The sequence below is a fragment of the Rattus norvegicus genome, chromosome 7, assembly GCF_036323735.1.
Source record: "Rattus norvegicus strain BN/NHsdMcwi chromosome 7, GRCr8, whole genome shotgun sequence".
Taxonomy (NCBI): domain Eukaryota; kingdom Metazoa; phylum Chordata; class Mammalia; order Rodentia; family Muridae; genus Rattus; species Rattus norvegicus.
In genome coordinates, this window is record NC_086025.1 from 50,246,476 (window position 1) to 50,270,193 (window position 23,718).

At 37.2% G+C, this 23,718-nt stretch overlaps 1 long non-coding RNA gene across 1 annotated transcript in view; it reads left to right on the forward strand.

Annotated features, from left to right (window-relative positions):
• LOC134479689 (uncharacterized) overlaps positions 1 to 23,483 on the forward strand; it is a 53,967-nt gene extending 30,484 nt beyond the window's left edge. Inside the window, exon 3 of the long non-coding RNA XR_010053304.1 lies at positions 340 to 23,483. This is a non-coding gene — a long non-coding RNA (uncharacterized LOC134479689). The remainder of the gene's footprint in view (positions 1 to 339) is intronic.
• Positions 23,484 to 23,718: the final 235 nt, after the last annotated feature.

Genomic DNA, 23,718 nt, shown 5'->3' on the forward strand with positions numbered 1-23,718 from the left:
ATTAATTAAAATTTTCCTATATCATTGAAGTTTACTCAATGTCAGCTACAGCTTGAATAAATATGGGGGTTAAACTCATCACTCTCTATCTATAAGGTATGTGTGAATTACAGTTATGAAAGCTATAGACCTGTATTTGGTTTATTTTGCAAATCTCTCTTATCCTATTCTATTGATTATTAATCAAAATAGTACCGTACTTTCACATGACCATGGAATGGAAGAAATTTTGTGAAATAAGCCATATTATCTCCTTAGCCTCCCATGTCAACTTTATCAATGCAAGTACGTAATCTAACCGAAGAATGCTTTCCTTTCTGTCTTCTATCTCTTATTCAGAGAACTTCTACCATTACCAGGAGGTTCCTTCCTCTACACACCACAGAAATGCCACTTTGAGGGGTCTATTTAACTCATCACTTCAGCGTCCACTCATCACCTAAAGTTAATGTAGTAACATACTGTCACTTTTGATGTAAAAGATGCTTTGAGGACCTGGGTTCATTGAGGTATGGTCACTGTGTTTGAATTTGCTAATTTTTCTCTCTGTTGGCTTTCAATACATATTCACAGAATAAAGAATAGCCCATAAGATCCAATGTTCCAAGCTTGTGAACTCGGAAAGAGCCCAAGTAACGGCTGTAGAAACACAAAAGTACATTCTCTGTAATAGGTATTTGCTCTTTGGGTTTATTTTTCTCCAGCCCCTGGAAATCATGGCTTCATTCCTCAAATAACATCCAATTTTCCTCATGTGAATGCCTTCTCCCTGTGTGTGCGTTTCCTAGGAAAGGCTGACACGGAATATTCCCTGTCCTTGCACAGAAAATAAAGATGCTACTGTAATAGAGCAAGATAATGTAAGTACATATAAGGCAGGCAGTCCGTTCCAGCCACCTGAAAGCCTGTTGCTGGATGTTTTTCCACGTTGTTTTTCAGCTGTTATTTTCTTGGATAAACCAGACCTATAGCCTCCCTTTTAACTTCCTTTCAGATAGGTCAGGTAAGGCTGATTTCTATTGCTTACAAGTGTCTCAATTGCTGTAAGCCGAGATGCAATTAGTCTTGACACAGTAACACAAAGAGAAGTTATTGCACATATCAATAGCTTCACTTACAAGCTAGGGAAGGATGTTAAAAAGGAGAGGTGATTAAAGCTTACTCTGAGTTAAGAGCCCCTGGCTGCTGGAACTAAGGGTGTTAATAGGGCATAGTAGGTGAACCTATGACTACTGTTTGCAAAATGGTTACATTGCTACTGCCTTCTAAATACCTACATTTATACTGAAGAATTAGTGCTTCACCTCTCCTTCCTGAGAGAAGCTTCACACTACAGTGGGGTTACTGTAGAAAGTTGAAATTGGACAACCTGCCAAGAGTAAATGATGACAGGGTGCTACTAGGCTTAAATGGGGCGGCTGTATGCTCCCCTCCACAGCTCAGGGAACATAGGAGAAGAGGTGTTAAAAAATATAAGAGCCAACGGACAGAGAAATCTTCAGCTAAATATGTCTTCCGGGATGACATGCCTGTTGCATTGGCTAATCCCCTGCTGGTTGGTTATCTGCACAAGATCTGAACAAGCTCTGGCCTATCCACATTTCTTTACCGATAGTAAAGGGCCCCATGGGGACTCAAGTCTCTCTGGGGGGCACTGGGTTCCTGTCGCTGGAGTAGGAGCTGTCACTTTCTTCAAGGTTGTGACCATGGATAAATTGCTCTTGCTTGGAGTGGAAGCTCCCAAGCATGCTCTGGCAAGAGGCAGACTCAGTTCAGTGGGTTACACACAAAAGAAGACAGGAGACAATTGAGGCGATTTGCTGGAAAAAGGTTTCCGTAGGAGTGGACGAGGTGAGGTGACAAAAATTCATTAAATAGATTATTCAATTGTCGAACAAAAAAACTATGAATATTTTCCCCATGTAATTAAGCAATGCATTTAGCGTTAACTTTAGCAGTTCAGCCCCATAGATGAACTTATATTCAGTTGTAAATATTAAGATGCAATTTCTTCTAAAACTCAATTACTTCCATCTCTTGAAGACAAGAGGGAAATAGAAAGGAGTGGTGGTTTGTACTGTAGTCTCAGCTATTCAGGATAGTTGTTTGAGTATAAGGGGTGGAGAAATCTGGAAAACAGCATAGCAAAATTCTTTTTGAAAAGAATGAATACACACACACACACGTGTGTGTGTGAGAGAGAGAATGATCAAATTTATTGTAATATTAATGATAATATGTGACTCTGTTTTCCTTTGCTCAATATACCATGATCAGACAACATGGCATTTTTTTTAGGCACTGAAAGAAAAGAATGATTTGAGCCAATTTAGCCTTTTTCTCTCACATATATTAATTTAACTATATTAAAAGGAGGGTTTTAGAAATAATCTTGTCTTCTTGTTACATATCATTCAACTGAAACATAAAAGGTAAAATATAAAGTAATTATTGTGGTTTGAGAGTGAACTATTCACCATATATTCATACATTTGAATGCTTGATTGTCAGCTGGCAGAGTGGTTTGGAAGTTTGTGGAGCCCTAAGGTTTGGGAGCTTTCATTAGAGGAAGTGAGTCCCTGAGATGGAGCTTGGCCCCTCATCCTGTACACTCCCTACTGCCTGATGGTTGGTGCCATGGACTGTGACACATTCCCTGCCCTGGTGGATTGTGTTCCCTTGGAATCTGAGCTAAAACTCGGAGTCAAAATAAACCCTTCTTTGTCATTAATTGCATAGGGGGTCTTTTATCACAGCAACATGTGTGAGCGGATGTAATACAGCTGCCATGAAGCATTTCTTAGAACAGTGTTTCCCCACTTTGTGGAAGATTTTATTCCATTTTGACAGTCATTCTGATGGTTTAATATAGAGGCTACTTAAGTTTTACTAGACAGTATTAGTTGGTTTTCTAAAAACATGCAGGAACCACATTATTGTCAGATTTTGATTCCCGGTTGGGACATTGGAATTATGGGAAGATAGCAAGGCAAAGTAGGGGTTGAACCTCTCATTCCTTGCCAATGGTAGACATGGAAGGAAAATTACATATTGCTTTGTCAGTTTTCAAAGGCCAGAGGCTATTGCATCGAGTAGGATGTGAGAGGGGTAGATTAATAATGGAGATTTATACTTCAAAGAATTATGTCCACGCCTCACTTACCCCTTCATAAATTTTATAGTGAATCCTGTAGCTATTCACTCTCATGGAAATGGAGGCTGTGTCACTGAGCATACACATGTTTATAATGAAGTTAAAGGTTGTCTTATGTTCACTCTGGCAATCATCGTAGGTCCATTCACAAGGTTGGCGAGTCATCGGAAGAAGAGCTTCTGCCTTATAGCCATCCTAGCCTATAGGTAAACTAAAGTGGCATGGAGAGGAAATTGATCTAGATACACTGATGTACTCAGGGTGACAACATTCTTCTCTTAAAAATGGCACATGGATATTTTATTTTGCAAAAATATGTTGAAGACAGAAAAACCTGTATTTATGAAAGGAATCAAGTTCTACCATTAAAGCAATTGAAAATAAAATCACAACTGCTGCCTGGTTATAATTCTGAGATGTCATGAAGGATAAGATAAATTCCACTTTAAGATATGTTATAATATAAAAGATAACATATATGTCCTACTACTCCTGAGGTGGTAGTTTCTCCAACTTTCAGTTTCAGTTACACAGTTAGAATCCATCACCCTATCACAGGCACAGCTCATTGTTTAGAGGATACAAATATAACATGCTGGGTCTATTTTTGTTGTGTGTTTATTATTTCAGAGCCAGCCATTTGTTGGATAACCAATTAGGGGACTCATTCCTGGGAGAGGTAATTCCCCATCATAGCAGTCATTAGTTGCCTGTACATCTTTGTCTATGTGTGGAACCCCCTTTGCTTCTGCATTAGCATACATATTGGTAAATAAAATGAGTAAGATAAATGAGAATGAAGTTTTCCCTCCATGAAAATGATAGTTACAGAAATGAAAATTAGTCCAATTTGGTAGTTTTACATAAGAAAAAATGATAATTAGTACAACTCGATTATTTTACATGTATACACAGATTAAAATATAATACTTTCCTCCATAAATATTTTCAATTATTGTATGTCAATAAAAATACCTAAGATGGAAAAAAGTCTTAAAATGTAACAGTAATAGTACATGTGTCTTTACATTACTTTTCTTATTTAACTCCATGGCCTTTGAAACCCTCTAAATCATAAGGGCCAATTAAATATTAAACAAAGTTCTATTATGATATAATTTACATTCATATAAATTTGAAAAAAATAATGATAATCCTATTAATCTATCCTATTATGGTCATCTTTTAAATGAGAGTTCTTTACTGAAACTAAGAAATTAGCTTTAGTATGACACTGGGCACTCTAAAGGAATGATTTGCTTTTCTTCAGTTGTTGGCAATAATTTCCTCGTGAGAGTAGAATCAAAATTGCCAAGACATTCAAGAGATAGCATGCCTTCTTACTCATGCCTGCCTTTCTTTAGTTATTTTGAACATAACATTTATCAATTGAAAGAGAGTTGACTATTTTCTAGGTTGCTTCCAATCTGATGTTATGCAATGATTCCTTATGATTAATTTCAGTAACAGATTCAGAGGGATTGTTGAATGGTGACAAATACTTGTCATAATTCTTTATCAGTGCTACATAATTTCAATTTAATAGCAGTAATTGGTAGCTTTGAATATTTAGTAGAGAGGATTCTCAAAAGTTTCTTTATGATAATGTTAATACTTGATATACTTTCCTTCTACTTTATGAAGTTGATATATCTTTGCATAGATTTTTGGAATTCTTTAAGAAAAATGTGTCTCTTCTCTGCTTATATAGCTATTAAATAACCTAATTTCAATAAGAACAGCAAAGCTAAAATAGTGAGAAATACCACTCAAAAAATGAAATATCAAATTGTGATACTAATAGATTTAAAAAATGAAGATAGACGTAAAGATACTCTACAGAGCTGGAGAGATGGCCCAGAGTTTTATAGCACTCACTGTTCTTCCAAATGGCCTGAGTTCAATTCCCAGCAACCATATGCTGTCTCACAACCATCTGTAATGAGGTCTGATGCCCTCTTCTGGCATACGGGCATATATGCAGACAGAACTCTGTGTAAGTAATAAATCTTTTTAAAAATATACTCTTATAAAGTACAATACAATGTGACAAAAAAAACCCACAACCACAACCACAACCACAACCACAACAACAACAACAACAGAAAATACAAAATGATGAGACACAGAGGACACAAGAAGACTCCGCAAGAAATCTCATCTATCTGGAGGTCTGAGAGAAAGAAATCTGTTAGGTCACAGTTCTACAAATAGACAAACTACCAGAAAAAGAATAGAAAAGAGAAAAATAAAGAAACAATCTTAAATATGTCTCAGGGTAAAAATGCATATGATTCATGTATAAGGCTTTAATTTTGATTAACTAAAAAAATTACATACTAGGTTGAATCACATCACATTGTACTTTTCTGCAGTAATTTCATATGTCATTCAACTTATTTCAAGGAAACGGTACATTAATTAAGAAGCTGGGAGGCAAAACAAACAGATTTTGTCACAGACATGAGAGAAGGCAAGGGGTGTTTAATTTCTAAGCATCCACACTTGGGTCTGCAGGCTAAATTAACAAAACAGGATGTCTGGAAAAAATCTCAGTTCAAGAACCATGATACATACTTTTACTATGTAGCAAAAAACCTTCAAATCACTAAAACAAGGGAACAAGCAAGCAAAACAAAGCAACCAATCAACTAAGAATTATAAAATGATAAAAAATGAGCATATTTTTGACAAATAGCACAGAAAGATGTTAAAGAAGTCTATATTGAGCAAACCACTGTAACTGTTGAAAGTTTAGAATACTTCTTTAAGCACACACAAAGGTTAATATAAGGCTAAAATATTAGAACAGCAGAAGCATTACTTTTCATCTAATTAACACATGTAAAAATCACAGTGAACATTTTATTTTAAAGGTCGTGATATACTTTAGAATGATTATATATTTAATTGTAATTGATTTTTCTTTCATATTTTATAAATTGTGGAATGGAAAGTAATTATCACACAAAAATAAGAATGTTCTGAAAATAGATATAAATACTTGCTTCACTGTGAAGACATTTAAAAGAACATGAGTATTTTTCTAAAGGTCTTAAATTTGAGTTGGGACATTGGTGCAATGGTTAAAATACATGCCATATATGTATGGAGACCAAAGTGTGGAACCATACCTCTTATATAATTACTGGGTATAGGTGGCAAATTACTTGTAATTCTAGTGTCTTGAAGACAAGAGAAGCTAGCAAGGGCAAGATGGCTAGCTAGATTGGCCCATGTGGTTGAGCATATAATAAATAATAAAGTGGAGAATGATCCTAGAAAGTCACTTTGTCAACAGGGAGCCTCAGTATGCACACATGCACATGCACAATGAATCTACACATATATGCACATACACATCAAAGCATCCATCGCTCATGGACATGCAAACCCAAATGCATACATAGAAAAAGCAAAAGTCTTAAATGTATTCTTATTGAGAAATAAACTTTTCTCTCTGGTATCACCATGCAGGTTAAAATGGAATATTTCCCTGTACTGACTTGAGTGAAAGGAAACAAACACCTTAAACTACCAGTAATATACTAGAGTATAGGAGTCTTTTGAGAGAGTATTTGGCAAATATTTGGCAAAAACATAAACACAAAAAGCAATGCATAGTCTTTGACCTTGTAGCTCCATTTACTGTGGATATATATCAACCTAAACAGGGTAGTATAACGATGGGTGACAAATTAAAACAAGGCAAAAACAACCTGCGTGAAATATAGCTGCCTTTGGGTTGGTGGATAACATTTAGCTTCAACCCCCAAAAGCATCAAAGAAAGAAAAATGGGTTATTTGATGTATTACTTCAGTACCATTGATGAGATGATATGAACATCAGAAATTAGTTTGCCCAGAGCTCCTGAAGTGCGCTTGAAGTGGTATTCCTCCCAAAGGTCTGCTGAGGAAAGCTTTTCTTTCCAGGGAGACAGTCGCTGGTTTGTTGCTAGCTGGTCAACATCTAATAGCATGCTTGTATATTCTTTTCTCTGTTGGTGTGGCTGTTGGTATTTCTTTTGCTGGAAGAATGCCAAACATAGGGCCATTGAAATAGCTTTATTGTAAACCAATTATCTCTGTAAAAACCTTGTCTGCAAATGTTGTAATATCCTACACAGTACTGGTTGTTTGTACTTTAATTTGTGAATAGTGGTTGGGCAAATTTCAGGCTATCCAAACTTAAATTCATCTAACTTAAAAAGTTTCCACATCATCAGAGATATTAGGAGAATAAAATGACATCTGGGATATGGGGAAATTATGTCAAAGGACACATATGACCCTGGCTCTACTCCCCCTTTCTGTAGACGCATTCTGGAATCACGCTGTGCACTGCTCTAAGCTACTCCACATTGTGTAGCATTGATTTATCAGATGATCCCGTGACCTGAGAAACTCTGTTGTATGAGTAGCATTTGATTTCACTTTGAAGATGACGTTGACTTTGAACCTTCTTAAATCACTTATCCAGTTCCACCCATAAGCCACAGATGGATGGATTAAAAGAGCAAAAGTAGAAATGTTGGTACCCTATAAGCATTTGAAGCAAATTAAGACTTATGAGGATGGAGCTCATAAAAAGAGAGTCTGACCCTGCGAGTCAAGGCACAGATGACTGCTCTTCTAACCACAACTGAGCGTGGCTTAAGGCTCTAAGGCAGAGAACTCCTGATTGTCCACGTGCTCTCCTTCAGCCCCCTCCTTGGCGGGAAGTCAGTGTAGTCCAACTGAAATTTGCCTGCCCTCATCCTAGATACACTATCCATCTTTTCACCAACTCTTACGTCTCGGTCTTGTCCTGTCATTCACTTCTTCAGTCTCTACTGTTGGGGTTTGAACATGCTTTACCCAAAGGGACTGGCACTGTTAGGAGGTATGGCATTGTTGGAGATGGTATCTCACCGTGGAAGCTCTGGAAGTCTCCTTCTGTGCCCAGGCTCTACCCATTGCAGAAGAGAGCTTCCTACGAGCTGCTTGAGGATGCCATTCTCTCCTGGTTGCCTTTAGAGAAAGATGCAAAACTCTGAGCTCCTTCTCTAGCACTATGTCTGCCATGAGTTCCGCTATGATGATGTTGGACTAAACCTCTGAATCTATAAGCCAGCCCCAATTAAATGTTTGCCTGTGTAAGAGTTGCCTTGGTCGTGGTGTTTCTTCAGAAAAATGAAAACCTAATTAAAACCCTACCAAATCTGGCTCCTGCAGCTCTACTCTTACAGAAACTTGACTGTGTAGAGGCAGTAGCAGTAGCAGTACCAACAGAGCCTCTTGCAGACCTCCAACTAGGCTTCTGTACAGGAACAAAACTGATATGATGAGTCTCTCTCTCTCTCTCTCTCTCTCTCTCTCTCTCTCTCTCTCTCTCTCTCTCTGTGTGTGTGTGTGTGTGTGTGTGTGTGTGTGTTTAAAGGGAACTTAAGAGTTGCTTATAGTTTGTGGACTAGTTAATCTAATAATAGCTGTTTACAAATGGAAAATCCAAGAATCTACTAGCTGTTCAGTCCAGGAGACGGGATGTCTCAGCCTGGTTTCAGTATATGTTTGAATCCCAGAGAAGTAGACTATGATAGAATGAAGTTACCCAAGAGAGTGGGGCAATGCAGGCAAAGAGTAAAAGCTTCCTTTGTCCGTGCTCTTTTTATATAGGTTTACAAACACCTGAGGATGTGACCCAGATTTAAGGTGGATCTTTCCATTTTGAATACATGTATAGCTATCATAATATTGAACAAGCAAGACTAGACTGTTATTATTTAGATCAAGTTGGAGAAAAGAAAAGAGGTATAGAGAAGAACGCAAGCCAAAAACCATCTCACGTCTAATATACCAGAAAGGAAGTAAAGTTGACAGATTCCACAAAGTGTCTTTTCAAGAAACAACTGGAAAAAGAAATCCTGACACAACAACCGTTTCTTTAGTTCATCCTGAGTTGGATTATATGTAAGATTCTATTGAGGAATGGCATTATAAATCCCACTCTTACATGCCATAATATTCAACAATCCAAAGCAACTTGAATTTATCACTTGTGCTCCTAGAGCGATGTCTTTTCTTTTTTGTTTGCTAATATCAGACATATACTGAATTCCTATCTTCTGTGATTTTATTCTGAAAGCCCAAAAGTTACTTTAAATGAGACTAAGGGTTCTGCTAAGGGTTATGAATAGAATGGTGACTTTCATAGAACACTGTATAAGCTGGACCACATCACAGGCACACAACAAGGTGTTGAAAATTTGCATACTTTCTATTTCGATTGCCAAGTTGGTAGTCATTTTTAAAGAGAATTTTTGTCCAGAAGGCAGGGTATTATTTTACTGGCACAAACTGGAGCTATTTACCAGGTTTATTCTATAGTTACACTTCCAAGGTTAAAGAAAAAAAGCAAAATGGGGCAATCTCTTTTTACATATCTCCAAACATCTGGCAATCCATGGTCAGGAACCATAGGGGATCAGCAGGAATAGATCTGCCTAGCTGACTGTGAGCAGCTCTGTTTTACGTCGCCTCTCTGGGGATGGGTGGAGGAAGAAGTTTGACCTTTATTTCTGGCAATGATAATGACAGGAAGCGCCCCAGCTTATCATCAAAGTCAACTTGAGAGTAATGTATGCAAGTAATAACACTTTAATTTGTGGCTCTGATGAACCCTAAAATAATGAACAAGAAAAGGATAATGCCTAGGAGAAGAGCAGATCGGGAAACTGGTTCTGATAAGTTGTCCCATGCAGTTCTCATTGGCTCTCGAGTCTCGGGTTTTACATACATAATTGGAAGATGGCTTTTCTATGCACACTTAGCTCTTAAAATTTTCCAGCTAATATAGCAACTTGTGTTTTATTTTCTGTCGGCTGTAGATAGTTTCTCCATCTCTCACCTTACTGTTTCTCTTCAACATTCATGAACTTTTTGTACCTAGGAAGAATAAAGTCATAGCGGTTCATCTTATAAATTAAAGATGTGAAATGAGAATGAGTTGTCTCTATAGAATACCGAAAATTGGGATTTGTTGTCAGTCTGCCCTACACTTAAGAACTGTGAGACTTGCTGAAGCTCTTTGGTAGAAAATTGCTAAATAAAAGTTACTCTTATCACAGATTAGCTCCCCCGTTTGAAACAGAAGCATCTGAGAACAGATTGACACTCGTCACTCTCTGTAGACCAGCTAATCAAACATTGCTGTCTGGTGCCATGTGCTACACCCTGGAGCTGACACGCATTTAGCCTCTGAAGAAAGGGCATGAAACTGCAGCAGTGCGCCATGAAATCTGTTTAAATCTGGCAAATGTACCGCAATGCTTTGTTAGCAGTTATCAATTCACAGTGGTGGCTGATAAGAACAGAGTCATAATGGGATGTCAGGAAAAATGATGATCGCTTGCTAGTAAGTAGTCATTCAGTTGCCCAGAATTAAACAGTTTGACTTCCACTGTGGCATTATGGCTACTACCATGAAACTCATAGCTTCTATTACCCCCGCGGGCCCCACCTCTGTTCTGAAGAAAACAGATTTAGTTTGGGAAGTGATGTGCTGGCATCACGACAATGGTATCTCTCCTAAAAAAATAGGCAGGGACAAAGATCCATTCTTTCTAAGACTGGAGCATGTTGAACTGCTCTCAACATGAACACCATGAGAAAATAAAAAATAGTGAGTTTTAAACAAAAATAGTGAGTTTTAAACCAATATGACTATCCAAGACAGTTATAAATACCATATTTGTTTATTTTCGAAGTCAATTATCATCTAACTAGGTTTCTCTAAATCACGAATCATTTCGCTTCTTCTCACACTGGCAAATTCCAGAGTTGTTTTTCAAATGGATATTGGCAAATAAGTTGAGCAGGTGAGGTAAAAAGTGCAACTTATGTAACTCTCCCACTATGTTTAAAGCCGCCCAATTCATTTATGTTTAAATATCATTTTATTGTGAAGTTTAAGAATTATTAAAAGAGAATTTTTAAAATAAAACACCACACACACACACACACACACACACACACACACACACACACACACACACACACACACATTCCTAAATAGGAAACCATATACAGTCTGTATAATGCTGCATAAATGTACGTTTTCAGGATGACCATCTACTATTGGATCATCAGTTGGTGTCCTCTTCCCTAGGGGAAAGTATTTCTCTCACTCTAGGCACTTCTTCAGTATCTGCAGTTCTTTAGATAGGGATGAAGCCTCGTGAGCTTCCTTCCATCTGCCTTAGCATGTCTTCCTTGGCGCTATCCCTGTTGAACTCTTGTTCAGGCAGTCAGTCATATGAGTGAGACTTTATGAGTGTAGCTCCTTACATTCCTAGTAGACAAAATCTCAAAGGAAACTCCCTGATCTTCTGACTCCAAAACTCTTCCTGCCCACTACTCTGTAAGGATCCCAAAGCCATCCATGCAGGAGGTGTGCTGTAGATGTATCCATTGGGACTGGGCTCCATACCTCTGAATTTTTATTATGGGTTTCAGCAATGATCCCCTTATGATGCAAAGAAAACATAAAAATAATTAGGGGAACATGGGGTCTTGGATTTTAAAAGAGAACAAGGAGGGTACATGGGGATGTTTGGAAGAAAGACAGGGAAGGGGGGAATAGTTAAAATAGATCATTTTGATTTATCTATTATGTCCTAGCACAGCCTCTCAATTGCCCCTCTAAGCTTCATAAACATCCGGAGAGCACCTATCCAAACCCTTCCACAGAGACACTCATCATGGAATTCTCCAGCACTTCTGTGTCATATCCAACCCTTCCTTGTTCTTCAGTTTCCTATGTCAAAATTATTCTTTCCTTTTCTCTCATTTCCCCCATATTTCTTCCCCAGGAACCTACAGATGAGAGTAACAATGGCCAGATGAGTAATATATGCAGTTAAGTTTGATTGTCTCTAACGCCAGTCTTACTTTTGTTTCACACCAACAGTTTAAATTATATTGGAAAGGGCCGGATGCTCGTATCTAGACTTGGAGAAAGTGCGTCTTCATTTGGAACTCTAGTGAGCAAATGCGAGTTAACTACTGCATTATCTCATCCCGAGAATACATGAACATTCAATTAGGTGTCTTCTCAGTAGAATGAAATTGTGTTTCAAAGTATACACCTTCAGGAAGAGAGCTGGTCGTTGAACTTACACATAAACACTCTTTAGAATTTTTTAGTAATCTTAATGGCAATCCGCAGTGATGAATGGGAGCTGCTAGTGAACTGAAAAGCAGGATAAACTCATTAATCAACTCAATATAGCATCTGTCACAGGTAACTTTCGAGTTATCTGTTTTGTCCTCATATCTGGAAAGGCTTAGTTGCCAGATAAGTATTGATAAAATGCCAGCGAGAAAAATATCTGAAATTGATGTATAGCGGCTTTGACATCATGTACTTGAATTACAAAAGAACGCCGGTATTTGTTATCACACTAACTCTTGTAGGTACCAACAGTAGATGGAAGTTCTGTAGGAAATTAGAGCTAAGAATTGAAATAAATTGGATAATAATAGCATTATCACATTCCTATTCTATGGATAGTCAAGCCGATTTCTCATTCCCAACTCTGTGTTTCAGATTCAGCTCTTTTCAGAATTCTGAGGCCAAGATCAGGAGTTTGACGTCCATTCCTCTCCTTTAGTCACCTTTACAAATTACCTCTGAACAACGGCATAGACCCACTTCCAGGGTGTCATTGTGTCTTGTCATCATTTTAAGCCTCTCCCTTGCTTTGTGATCTTTTACTATACCCATAAAGCACAGGTTACTTTTGTAGCTCCATGTTTCTCATCACCCTACTGCTACTGTCCCCATATGTTTTCTCGTCTCTTAGAGAAGAATCAGACATTTTGGTGCAGCTAAGTCTCTCTTTAGGCTTACATTTGATTATAAGGGAGTCGGCATGTGGAAGAGAAAAATCCCAAAGGCTTTGAATATAAGCCGAAAGCAAAAGTGAAGGATTTTATGGTATCCACTAGCTAACCAGTGTCCAGCTGTCTTGCTTGGTATGGATGCACACAGAGGTGGAATTTTACCTAAGAAAGTAAAACTTCATTTTAATTTTTCTTTCCTTCCTTCCTTTTATCTTCCTCCCTCCCTCTTCTTGCCCTCACCTTCCTCGATCTTACAGATAGGCATGCAAATTTGCATTTGGAGGCTAGAGATGAAAGATGATGTTTTTCTCAGCTTCATTCCCTCATTCCACCATGCATCATCGGTTTGTATTTTGAGATGAGAATACTCAGTGAACCTACCAGTCATTGATTAAACTAGACTGACTGCCAAAGCCTTCTAAGGCTTAGACTCCATCCTCACCTCCTCCACCCCCACCCAGGCTGAGATCAACCCTGTGAGTCTGGTCCGGCTTAAGTGAGTGTTTGGGATCTCAACTCAGTTTCTTCTGCTTAGGAGACAAATACTTTCCTCCCTGAGCCACGCTGCCCCCATGTCCCCCAGCCAAGAGAGTAGCATGCTTCTTGTATGAATCATATATCATTGTAACTTTAAGTCTTCAGTGTGTGTTATGGTGGGGATGATTATGAGTTCCAATGAAGTAAAGGTAACTATAGGTCATTTCAGTGGCCATTATACACACCCAAGTTTGTCTTATCACTAATACTCTTTCTCTCATAACCTTGGACAGTGCTATATATCACCAAATTTGAGGATTGGAACAGTGCAATGGTCTGAGCACTTTCTTGACTCAGTGAGTTTGATTTTAATGCTATTTGTGTTTTATTCCATTTTGCTTTGGTTTTTGTGACTTTTTTTTTAATTTCATCCCTAATATGCTCCTTCCTATGACTATATTGCATATTTTCTTCTGTCCCCTGAAATTATCTTTGAGATATAGTAGATTTGTACATCCTTCTCACATACCATTCATCTTTTTCTTTTATTGGATTTTTTTATTTACATTTCAAATGTTATTCCTTTCCCAGTTTCCCGGTCATAAGCCCCCTATCCTATCCCTCTCCCTTTCTTCTATAAGGGTGTTCCCCTCACTATTCCACCCCTCCTTCCCACCCCTGACATTCCCCTACACTGGTGGTCCAACTTTGGCAGGACAAAGGGCTTCTCCTTCCATTGGTGCCCAACAAGGCCATCATCTGCTACATATGCCACTGGAGTCATGGGTCAGACCGTGTATAGTCTTTGGGTAGTGGTTTAGTTCCTGGGAGGTCTGGTTGGTTGGCATTGTTGTTCTTATAGGGTTGCAAGCCCTTTCAACTCTTTGAATCCTTTCTCTAATTCCTCCAAAGGGGTCCAATTCTCAATTCAATGGTTTGCTGGTAGCGTTTGCCTCTGTATTTGACATGCTCTGGCTGTGTCTCTCAGGAGACACCTATATCTGGTTCCTGTCAGCATGCTTCATCAATCTAACCAGTTTTGGTGGCTATATGTATATGGGCCAACTTGGGGGAAGGCTATGAATGGCTGTTCCTTCAGTCTTTGCTCCAAATTCTGACTTCATATCCCTTCCTATGAATATTTTTGTTCCCCCTTTTAAGAAGGAATGAAGCATCTGCATTTTGGTCATCCTTCTTGAGCTTCATGTGGTCTGTGGATTGTATTTTGGGTAATTCAAGCTTTTGAGCTAATATCCAATTATATGTGAGGTATATCATGTGTGTTTTTCTGTGATTAGGTTACCTCAGGTAGGATGATATTTTCTAGTTTAATCTATTTGCCTATAAATTTCATGAAACCATTGTTTTTGATAGCTGAGTAGTACTCCATTGTGTAGATGTACCACATTTTCTGCATCCATTCCTCTTTTGAAGGGCATCTGGGTTCTTTACAGCTTCTGGCTATTATAAATAAGATGGCTATGAACATAGTGGAGCACGTGTCCTTGTTGTTTGTTGGAGAATCTTTTAGGTATATGCCCCGGAGATGTATAGCTAGGTCCTCAGGTGTTGCAATGTCCAATTTTCTGAGGAACCTCCAGACTGATTTCCAAAGTGTTTGTACCAGTTTGCAATCTCACCAACAGTGGAGAAGTGTTTCTCTTTCTCCACGTCTTTGCTGTCATCTGCTGTCACCTGACTTTTTTATCTTAGCCATTCTGATTGGTTTGAGGTGGAATCTTAGGGTTATTTTGATTTGCATTTCCTTGATGACTAAGGATGTTGAGTATTTCTTTAGCTACTTCTCTGCCATTCAATATTCCTCAGCTAAGAATTCTTTGTTTACCTTAGTACCCCATTTTTAAGTAGGGTTATTTGGCTCTCTGGAGTCTAACTTCTTGAGTTCTTTGTATATATTGGATATTAGTCCTCTATCAAATGAAGAATTGGTAAAGATCTTTTCCCAATCTGTTGGTTGCTATTTTGTCCCAATGACAGTGTCCTTTGCTTTACGGAAGCTTTGCAGTTTTATGAGATCCCATTTGTCGATTCTTGATCTTAGAGCATAAGCCATTGGTGTTTTGTTCAGGAAAATTTCCCCAGTGCCCATGTGATTGAGACTCTTCCCCATTTTTACTTCTATTAGTTTGAGTGTATCTGGTTTGATGTGGAGGTCCTTGATCCACGTAGACTAAAACTTTCTACAGGGTGATAAGAATGGGTCAATTTGCATTCTTCTACATGCTGACCTACAGTTGAACCAGCACCATTTGTTGAATATGCTTTTTTCCATTGAATGGTTTTAGCTCCTTTGTCAAAGGTCAAGTGACCATAGGTGTGTGGGTTCATTTCTGGGTCTACAATTCTATTCCACTGATTAACCTGCCTGTCTCTCTACCAATAACATACATACAGTTTTTATCACTATTGCTCTGTAATACTGCTTGAGGTCAGGGATGGTGATTCCCCCAGAAGTTCTTTTATTGTAGAAAATGGTTTTCGCTTTTTCTAACTCTATGAAGAATTGAGTTGGAATTTTGATGGGGATTGCATTGAATCTGTAGATTGACTTGGCAAAATGGCAATTTTTACTATATTAATCCTGTCAATTCATGAGCATGGGAGGTCTTCTAATCTTCTGAAATCTTCAATTTCTTTCTTCAGAGACTTGAAGCTCTTGTCATACACATCTTTCACTGCTTAGTGTCACATCGAAGTATTTTATATTGTTTGGGACTATTGTGAAGGGTTTCATTTCCCTAAATTCTTTCTTGGCCTGTTTAATCTTTGAGTAGAGGAAGGCTACTGATTTATTTGAGTTAATGTTATGCCCAGCCACTTTACTGAAGTTGTTTATCAGGTTTAGTAGTTCTCTGGTGGAACTTTTAGGGTCACTTAAGTACACTATCATATCATCTGCAAATAGTGATATTTAGATTTCTTCCTTTCCAATTTTTATCCCTTTGACCTCCTTTCATTGTCTGCTCTGGCTAGGACTTTGAGTACTATATTGAATAATTAGGGAGAGAGTGGGCAGCTTTTGTCTAGTCCTGATTTTACTACGATTGCTTTAAGTTTATCTCCATTTAGTTTAATGTTAGCTAATGGTTTGCTGCATATTGCTTTTGCCATGTTTAGGTATGGGCCTTGTATTTCTAATCTTTCCAGGACTTTTATCATGAAGGGGTGTTGAATTTTGTCAAATGCTTCCTTGGCATTTAATGAAATGAGCATGTGGTTTTTTTTCTTTGAGTTTGTTAATATAGTGGATTATGTTGATGGATTGCTGTGTATTGTACTGTTCCTCCATCTCTGAGATGAAGCCAACCTGATCATGATGGATGACCATTTTGATGTGTTGTTGGATTCAGTTTGTGTGAATTTTCTTGAGTATTTTTGCTTCAATATTCACGAGGGGAATTGGTTTGAACTTCTCTTTCTTTGTTAGGATTTTGTGTAGTTTAGGGACAAGCATAATTGTGGCTTCATAGAAGGAGTTAGATAGTGCTCCTTCTGTTTCAACTTTGTGGAATAGTTTGAACAGTATTGGTATCAGGTCTTTTATGAAGGTTTGAAAGAATTCTGCACTAAACCCCTCTGGTCCTGGGCTCTTTTTGGTTGGGAGAATTTTAAAAACTACTTCAATTTCTTTAGGAGTTATGGGGATATTTATATGGTTTATCTCTTCCTGATTTAACTGGTATTTGTCTAGAAAATTATCCATTCCCTCCAGATTTTCTAGTTTTGTTGAACATAGGCTTTTGTAGTAGGATCTGATGATTTTTTAAAAGTTTCCTCAGATTCTCTTGTTATGTCTCCCTTTTCATTTCTGATTTTGTTAATTTCTATACACTCTCTGTGCCTTCTGGTTAGTCTGGCTAAGGTCTTATCTATTTTGTTGATTCTCTTAAAGAACCAGTTTCTGGTTTTGTTGATTCTTTGTATAGTCCTTTTTGTTTCTATTTGATTGATTTGAGCCCTGAATTTGATTATTTCCTTCCTTCTACACCTCTTGGCTATATTTGCTTCTTATTGTTCTAGAGCTTTTAGGTATGCTGTTAAGCTGTTAATGTATGGTCTCTCCAGTTTCTTTTTGGAGGCACTCAGAGCTATGAGTTTTCCTCTTAGCACTGCTTTCATTGTGTCCCATAAGTTTGGGTATGTTTTGCCTTCATTTTCATTAAGTTCTAAAACGTCTTTAATTTCTTTCTTATTTCTTCCTTGACCAAATTATCATTGAGTAGAGTGTTGTTCAACTTTCATGTATATGTGGGCTTTCTGTCATTTTTGTATTTGTTGAAGACCAGCCTTATTCTTTGGTCATCTGATAGAATGCATGGTATTATTTCTATCATCCTGTATCTGTTGAATCCTGTTTAGTGGCCTATATATGTTCAATTTTGGAGAAGGTGCCATGAGGTGCTTGGAAGAAGGTATATCCTTTTGTTTTAGTGTGAAATGTTCTATAAATATCTGTTAAATCCATTTGGTTCATAACTTTTGTTAGTTTCTCTATGTCTCTGTTTAATTTCTGTTTCCATGATCCGTCCATTGATGAGAGGGGGTTATTGAAATCTCCTACTATTATTGTGTGAGGTGCAATGTGTGATTTGAGCTTTAGCGAGGTTTCTTTTATGAATTTTGGTGCTATTGCATTTCGGGCATATATATTTAGGATTGAGAGTTCACCTTGGTGGATTTTTCTTTTGATGAGTATGATGTCAATTCTTATCTTTTTTGATGACTTTTGGTTGAAAATTGATTCTATTTGATATTACAATCGTTATTCAGGCTTGTTTCTTTGAATCTTTTGCTTGGAAAATTGTTTTCCAGCCTTTTACTCTGAGGTAGTGTCTGTCTTTGTCTCTGAGGTGTGTTTCCTGTATGCAGCAAAATCCCGGGTCCTCTTTACATATCCATTCTGTTCATCTATGTCTTTTTATTGGGGAATTGAGTTCATTGATGTTATTTGATATTAAGAAATAGCGATTGTTGCTTCCTGTTATTTTTGTTGTTAGAAGTGGAATTCTGTTTGTGTGTCTCTCTTTTTTTGGTGTTGTTGCAAAGAAATTACTTTCTTGCTTTTTCTAGGGTGTAGTTTCCCTTCTTGTGTTGGAGTTTTCCAACTATTATACTTTGTAGTACTGGATTTGCAGAAAGAGCCCCAAGAACAGTTTTGTAAATTTTCTGTCTCTTATTGCCATCTTTCAGCTATTCATGGCATGACATAAATAGTGGCCTAAGAAATAATGGTTAAGTAATGCCAGTCCTAAAAACAAAACATCCTTACATTGTCTTTTATTTAATGTGACTTAAGAGAACTTTAGAGCCTTAACATCCATACACACAGAGGAACTTGTTAAACATCCATGTCCCATGATGGACCAGCTTTTCTCTCAGTCTCTCTCTCTCTCTCTCTCTCTCTCTCTCTCTCTCTCTCTCTCTCTCTGTTGTTGTTGTTTTGGTTTGGTTTTCTATGCTTTAATGTTTGGGATTGTTTTGAATATTTCATCATGGTAAGTTTGTTCTCCCTGAGTATTTATGGATTTCCAGAAGTTGTTATCTCTTCTTAGAAGATATTTATGATTATCCCAACCATATGAGTCCTCAATACCCATATCTTTGACTAAATTAAATGTCCCTTTCAATATCTAGTTTTTTCTTAGAAATCTCAGACTGTAGGAGCCCTCCTCCAGCAGGAGATCTCAGTCTTGTTATATGGCTTTTATTAACTTGCCTAGTGTCTCCCCTATCTAGTATTTATTAAGTATTGTTTAATTGAAATTAAATTACATTTTAAAAGATAGGCTTTTTCTATATACCTAGGGCTGATCTCATACTTAGGATTCTCTGTTTTCTCCTTTTAAGTTGTGGTTTGTAGCATCAAGCCTGGCTTAGTATTTATTCTATTTCTGTGAACTCTATTCTCCTGCTAGAATGAAAGATTCACTCAATCATAGATATTATCTCTCTTGTTTTCATTCGTATACTCAAGGTGATATAGATTGGTACACAGGTACATAAATTGACTAATAAATTATATATTTTCAGTGGCAAAAGTATTATAACTTTGATAAGTGTGAGTCAGAAAGAAAATTATTCAAAAACAGTTGAATTGTTGAATTAACAAGTCAACATGGTGTTTCAGAAGTTAGAATTTTTGTGTGTCCTATTTCTGTTGGTTGATATGATTTTGTTGACCTTATGCTTTAGTTTTTTTTTTAAAATTTAAAGTAACACTGAAATTTATTTCATACAGTATAATATAAACTACTATAACATATGCAACAATTAAGGTAATTTACAGGTTGTATGAGCTGGTTTTGCATCAAGTTGATGTGAATTAGGGTCATTAGTGAAGAAAAAGCCTCAGTTGAGGAAGCTGTAAAACATTTTCTCCATTAGTGATCAATGGAGGAAGGCCTGGCCCTTTGTGTGGAGTGCCTTTCCTGGGTTGGTAGTCCTAGGTTTTATAAAATCATAGGCTGAGCAAAGCCACAGGAAGGAAGTAAGTAAGCAGCACCACTCTATGACCTCTGCATCAGCTCCTGCCTCCAGGTGCCTGCCCTGCTTTAGTTTCTGTCCTGACTTTCTTCAATAATGAACAGCAATATGGAAATGTAAGCTAAGTAAATCTGTTTCTCACCAACTTTCTTTTCAGTCATGGTGCTTCATTGTAGCAATAACGATCCTAAGACACAGAGTAACTCATAATCTTTATGAAACTCTAACTGAAAACCTAATTTTTGTAGAAGTAGAAATTAAACAGAAAGATTTAAACTGGCTAAATATTCTGGACTAATGAGTAACAAACTTGAGAGTCAGTTTCAGATAGTCTGAGTTTTTGTTCGTACTTTTAATATGTATGTATTTTTGTTTGTATATATGCATATGTATGAATTTATTATCTATCCATTTATAATCTATCTATAATCTATAATCTATCAATCTATCATCTATCTATCTACTTATCTATCTATATCTATCATCTATCTATCTGTCTACCTGTCATCTATCTATCATTTATCTAGCTACCTATCTCTCTCTCATCTATTTATCTATCATCTATCTATCATCTGTGTATCTATCTACCTATCATCTATCATCTATTTTTCTATCTTCTATCTATCTGTCTACTTGTCACCCAACTATCATTTATCTATTTATCTATCATCTATCTATCTATCTATCTATCTATCTATCTATCTATCTATCATCTATCTATCTATCTATCTATCTATCTATCATTTATCTATTTTAGTTTTGGTTTTATAACATAGCCCAGGTTAGCCTCAGCCCTCTTCTGCCTCTGCTTTCTTGGTGCTGGGTTAAAGGGATGTAATATTATTATAGGCTGCTCCTTCAATTTACAATCTGTCCTTCCTGCATGATGTGCTGGAGTTGTGGTGGTACAGAACTTGTGAGCGTGTCAACCCAATATCTCCTTTAACTTGAGGCCCATACCACAAGAGGGAGCTCGTACCCTACAGTGAGTGGATGGCCAGGAACTAAATACTGGATAGCTCAGAGACCTAGTGTAAAGGCAAACAGGACTGCCCTCCTTGCCCAAACCTGACTAAATAATTCCTAAAAATATTCTGCTATTCTACTCGAGTCACAGATCAGTGCCTTGTCCGGTCATCATCAGAGAGGCTTCCTTCAGCAGTAGTCAATGGGAGTTGTGCAGAGACCCACAGCCAGACAGTGTTGGGAGAGAGTCTATAAAATAGATGTTTCTATCTGATCCTTCAAATTGGAGCTCATGGAACCCCTCAGAAGAGGGAAAAGAAAGGAAGAGGGAACGGAGGACACCAGGAGAACGTGGCCCGACACATCAACTAAGCAAGGCTCACACAGGCTCACATAAACTGAATCTACAAGCATGAGAGCTACATCAGTCTCTGTCAGGTCCTCTGCTTACCTGTTGTGACTCTTAGCTTGCTGTTTTTGTGGGGCCACCAACAGTGGGAACAGGTGTGTCTATGATTCTCCTGCCTGCTCATTAGACTCCTTTTATCCTTTCAGGTTGCCTTGTCTAGGCTGGCTGTGAAGGGTTTTGCCCTATCTTATTGTATCTTGTTTTGTTTAGTTGTTGCCTCTTGGAGGCCTGCTCTTTTCTGAAAGGAAATGAAAAGGGACTGGGTCTCCGGGAGAGGGGAGTTGGGAGAAAACTTGGAGTGGAGAGAGCAGAAATTGTGGTTGAGATGTATTGTGTGAGAGAAGAATCTATTTTCAGTGAAAAAAAATAAATAAAGGGAACGAACATCATCCCTGTGAGATTTAACAAGCACTTGCTGACAGCTCCTCATGTTGCAAAGAGTTAAGTGCTTTTGATTGAGAGAACAACACTGAACAGTTACATGCTAAATGCAGCTTTTACATTTAATGGACTAGACAGATGAGTCAACTATGAGTGAACTGTTAACTATAATTACCATGGAAAGCATTTGATGAATAAACACTCACACAGAGGCTAAGCAAACACATAAATACACGTGCCAATGGCACTTGCCATATGTTGTAGAGTGAATTTGCTATTCCCAGTGATTCAGGAGAGCTTTTTATATTTTTAAGCTAGATTCAGGAGGCTCTGCAAGAGTTACCTAGGAGAATAGAAATGATCCAGATGGAGAATCACAACAATGGTAACCTGAGTTGTAATTTGATTTGCGTCTTGTATTACAAGCACACCTGGAAGGATACAGGTTTTCACTGTGACATGGCCATTTGGGTTGCTAGTAACACACAATCTCATGCAATTCATCTTTTCATTTCTACATCCATCAGGGTTGTTTATTTTTTATACTCTGGAAGACAAAGCCAGCAATGGAAAAGAACATAAGTAACAAATTTTAAAACGTGCACAAGTGGTTTTTAACATTCAATTAGCAAATTTAATTAAATATTCTAATAGATAAAAGCAATGCTGCATTTTAATAGATTTACCTATGAAAAACACTTTCTATGACTTCCAATAATCTGTATGATAACTTCTCTTTAAGGAAATTACAATTAAAAGGGTTTCATTTATTTTACCCTAAGCAACCCTTAATGCTTTAAAATAACCATTGTTGAAAGAATAAATAAAATAATCACTATGGGCTTCACAAGCATTTTATTATTTTCAGTTTTATACATATAATCTTATTTTATTATATTATTCTGTGAAACAACAGGTTTTCTACCCATCTTAAATTGTCTTTGTATGTTCCTGTGTGTATATGTGTACATACACATCTGTTTTCCTTTTTTATGGAAAACAAACATTTGAAAAGAGAAAGTATTATACATGTTTATTTTCATCTAGTTCTCTGTCATCGTAATGAAACATCTGATACTATAATAATCAAGTAGGAGAAAAGTAAAGAAAATATTTAATAAGTTCTTTTAATCAAATTTCAGAAAACCATTGGAATGTGAAGATCTTAGATTTACAAAAACATTTAAGTGGATTAATTTTCTTTTTCAAATGCATTAATATGTGATTGAAGAATGCAATGGAACTGTTCATCTTTTTACTACATATTGGCCCATTTATTTTCAAGAAATGAGGATCTGTCCTGTGATTAATTGCATAACATTGGCAGCTCTGCTTTTTGTTAAAGAACATCCCATCGGTAACTTGGAAAGAATTTAAAGACATTTATCAAAGTTCCCATTTGGAGTCTACAGAAACAATAAAGTAGATATTGACTTCTCCTGAGGAGTGGATCATGATTTATTGATTCAAAGGAAGAGGCCATATTTACCTTTTGTGAAAATAATTCTGGACAGTCAATGAAATGTAATGTCCTCTACATTAGTTCTAATCAGCACCAACTTGAAACATATCACAAGATGACACTGTTTAAATAGCATTTGCATCATTTGGTTTAAAAATATTTATGCATTTAGATAATCCTTGTAATACATAGACTATTAAAAGTGGAAAGTATGCCAAGAATTTCACAATAAAGGGAAAACAATGTTACTATGGCTTAATGTTTTCTTATCAGTTTTCCATAAAATGATTATATTTGTGTATGTTTATTTTGACTTAAAGTTTGAAAAAAGTCTGTCTGTCTGTCTGTCTGTTTTGCTCTCACTGTCTTCCCCCTCTATCTTTCTTTTCTTTGTGTCAGTGTCAGACTGCACAGTGTAGACTACCTCAGAACCCACTGTGTAACCCATGCTGACCTCAGAATTGTGGCGCTCCTCCTCTGTTA